The following is a 3,950-nucleotide window of genomic DNA, read 5'->3' as shown; positions in this document are numbered from 1 at the left end:
CCACATAAAAACCATTGTCTGGTCTCTGGTCCGATTAGGATGTGTAGTCTTCCACAGACGCACCAGGTTGGATTTCATTAACCAGAGAGGAATGTTCTTCCCAAGGAGCTTGATAATAAGCGATTTCCTCCATAGTGCACAACATCATTCGTAGTCTTCCCTGGGTACCTTGAGCGTTAGACAGTCCTCGTCATCCTCGTCGGTTTGGTCTTGTCCATTGTCCTCTCTGATGAAATAGCCCTTGATGCTATCAAGGTAGTCATTCCATGCATCATCGAACACTCTGCTACCCTCTTTATCACTTGAAACCGCCACTTGTTCAGAACCAACCAGCTTATCCTTGAAGGATTCAGTTTTCTCTTGACTCTTCTCAGTTTCCAGGTTATCCTCAGTATCATTACTCACTTTTTTATATTTTCTCCGGCGTCGTTTGGTCGGATCTCCGTCTTCCGGCGCTCCACCACCACCACCGCTTTTAGAGAGAATTTTCGTAGCCATTGTTAGCTTGATATTGATTGCTTTTTATATATATCTAGCTTCTTGTTCAACGTTTATGTGTCCTTCTTCAGGCAGACTACAATACATATATACCTTCGGTTTTAAATAGAAGACTTATTTCATAGTATATTTAGGACCAGAAGAATGTGTGTATATATATATTTTTCATTTTCACACCAATCTACACACATATATTTCAACGTAAGGCACACATCTTCTGTTGCTTCTTGTTGTGGGCCTCAACCTGTTGTTGAACCATAGTACGTTTATTAAGTGCTCCATCAAACAACTTGTGTTTGTAGACTATGTCCACATCTTCATCTCCACGGGCACTACAATTCACAACCACCTTCCCTCCCTTTGGTAAAGTCGGAAACAATTTCTCCAATATCCCAAACGCATATGATGCCTCCAACGATGCGTATATCCCTTCCAATCTGCACACTCTTTCATATGCTGCAACGACAAACAATTTCTTTGTTACCATATATCTTTTAGGACATATATGAGATTTCTACTAATTTAATTAATAGTCTATCTATTTTAAGCTCATTCCGAATCCAAAATCTAAGATATCACACCCTTTTCAGTTTTTAGTCACAACCAAATAAGCTGGAATCTATGTAATAGGCTTAAATAGCATTCATCACCATGAAGTATTTTTTTCAATAGAATTCAAAACCCTAAATTAGCATATCAAGTATTTTAAATTATTTTCCTAATAGCTCCCACTGAGTATCTTAAGTTTTGGGTGCTGATTGCTATCTGGGAGTAAAATTATACCAACAAATTACTTTAGGCTTCTATCAAGTTAGGTGTTGTGATCCCTAATACATACTTACATAGATATTGATAGATTATCATATTCATTCATTGTGATCTGAAATACATGTTGAAATAAGTATTACAGTGCATGGATAAGAATAGGATTTAGAACGGCATAAATGCAAACCATCAAGAGCTTCTTGGTCTGTTACTGAGTAGAACTCGGCACGCCCTATTTCTTTCAGAAAGCTCAGCTCTGGACCAACCGCTGGGTACTGCATCCTGGTTATTCACAAGACAGGCATGTTAGAAAGTTTGAAATTTGAATCTTTTTGTTATATATAGTTCTTGTTAAATTTAAAGGAAGTTTAAAGTTTATTATTTTGGCCGTCCGGTGAACTTAATTACCCGACGGCGATGGAGTATGGTTCAATAGTCTGGCCATCGTCGTCCTGAAGAAGATAGCTCATGGCTCCATGATAAACGCCCACTTCTCCCTTGCTCAAAGTCGACGCGTGTCGTCCACTCTCCAACCCAAAACCTCCGGCCTCTGCTCCGACCAACCTCACGTCCAAATCTCCGATGAACTCGTGAAAAAACCCCAGCGCGTTAGACCCTGTCCCCATGCACGCCACCAGCACGTCAGGTTTGCCTCCCCATTTTTCCAGAGCTTGCCTCCTCGTTTCTCTCCCGATTACCGACTGGAAGTGTCGGACCATGGTGGGACATGGGTGGGGTCCCACCGCTGTCCCCGTCATGTGATAGCTTTCTTCCATCTTTTCTATCCAACTCCTCATGGCCTCTGATGCTGCATCTTTGAATTGCCCGTTAAACCCCTTCAATCTGATTATACAGGAAAAGATTGTATATCATCGTTTTTAGCTATGTTTGGTACGAGGGAATCGGACGGAAAAAGATAGGAGAAAAAATTTTAATAGACTAAATTTGTAAAATTGAAAAAATGAGCTTATAAAATTTTCATAAAGAAAACATGTAACGTAAAAGTGTAAGAAAAATAAATTAAAAACTCTTAATTTTTTAAATCAAATTTATTAAATTTTTTTCTCGATCCCTTCCCTTCCTCTCCAATTCTCTCGTACCAAACAGACATTCTAGGGAAACAGAGACAATGATAGGGGAAATTTTAATGAGATCGTTTTGAAAAATTGAAGAAGTGGGGTTAAGCCTTTTTAATTAATTTTAATCACTCTTTTATCTTATATTTTCTCTTTATCAAGATTTGATAATCCTACTTCTTCAATTTTTTTAAAACAAGCTTATTAAAATTTGTCCTCTCTCTCCCCTCCATTTTCCTCCTACACAACTAAAGTACTGAGTTTTTTAAAGCGAGAATTACAATTAAATGCTAAGAAAGAAAAATAATTACAAAATAAGTTCTAAAAATTATCATTGCCTGTTTTAAAGCTTATCATTATAGGCTCTTGAGGATGAGGTTGAGGTTGAGGTTGATTTTGGTATTGAGCCTTTTTAATAATTATTTTTTCTTTTTGAAATTTAATTGTAATTCTCCCTTTTTAAATTATGAACAGTTAGTATTTAATTAGTACGTACCTGAGCACCCAACAAATTCATCGAGTGAACATTGGATTGTTGTTGTTCCATGTCTTTAGCGGCCATGAAGATTTTGCAATCCAATCCGAGTTTTGCGCATGCGGACGCTGTAGCTATCCCATGGTGGCCGGAGGCGGTGGCTGTCACGACGAGTTTCCGGCCGATGCGCTTGGCGATCATGGCCTGAGCAATAGCGTTGTTCATCTTGTGAGAGCCCACGTGGCAAAGGTCTTCTCTCTTGAGGAATATCTCAGCCCCTTCGCCGCCATTTTTGCTCTTGTAGAACTCTGTCAACCTCCGAGCATGATACAGAGGTGTTTCTCTCCCTACGTAGTCTCTGAGTGCCTTCTCTAGCTCTTCCTACACACACAAACACACACAATACATCTTCATTGTTAGACTAGCAAGACTGATATATCATGAATATAATATTTCAAACTTGTGCTCCTGGCAGTTTCATTAGATAATTATAAATAGGATATAAGAATTTACTAACCTGAAAGTGTTCATCGTGAAGAACTTCTGCAAACTCAGCTTCGAGCTGGTCGAGACAAGCAATAAGAGTCTCACATACAAACTTGCCTCCAAATTTGCCATACTTTCCAGCTGAATTGGGTTGGGTATTTTGGACCTGAAGGGATCTTTCCAAGAAGAAAGGCCTCTTGCTGGAGACCACTGAAGAGGTCATCAATTCAGGCAACTTAGACTTCCTCAAACTTTCCTGAGGAGTAGTTACGACAGCAGTTTGAGCCTGAGCCCTTGCCAAGATCCGCATTTTGGCCACTGTTCTCTTATCTGTTAATTTCTCACTATTACTGATGAAGGCATTCTTTTGGCTACTAACCACAGAACCATGAAGTTTGGATGCCATTTGCGGGTTTTGTGTGCGCGTATTGGATAATGGGAGAGGATTAGAGAGTTGAGAGAAAAATATGGATGTTGTGTTGAAATGAACATCCTTGGATCCACCTTTATATAGTGAAGGGTCGAGTTTGAAAGTTGACAAAATATTATTAAATATAATTAATGTTAGGGATGGGACACGTTTATATCATGTGTTGGTTTCAATAAAGCACTTTGATATGTGAGATTTTAGGTTGTACTACTTTCACTCC

General features: G+C 39.0%; 1 pseudogene; it reads right to left on the bottom strand.

The window, feature by feature from the left end:
* Positions 1-582: 582 nt before the first annotated feature.
* On the bottom strand, positions 583-3,562 carry LOC114721331 (tryptophan synthase beta chain 1-like; annotated as a pseudogene).
* Between the last annotated feature and the right edge of the window lie 388 nt (positions 3,563-3,950).

The sequence above is a fragment of the Neltuma alba genome, unplaced genomic scaffold, assembly GCF_004799145.2.
Source record: "Neltuma alba isolate B1F8T4 unplaced genomic scaffold, ASM479914v2 tig00012028_pilon, whole genome shotgun sequence".
NCBI classification, from domain to species: Eukaryota; Viridiplantae; Streptophyta; class Magnoliopsida; order Fabales; family Fabaceae; genus Neltuma; species Neltuma alba.
Note: the sequence above shows the minus strand (reverse complement) of the source record. Positions and strands in the feature narration are given on the sequence as shown.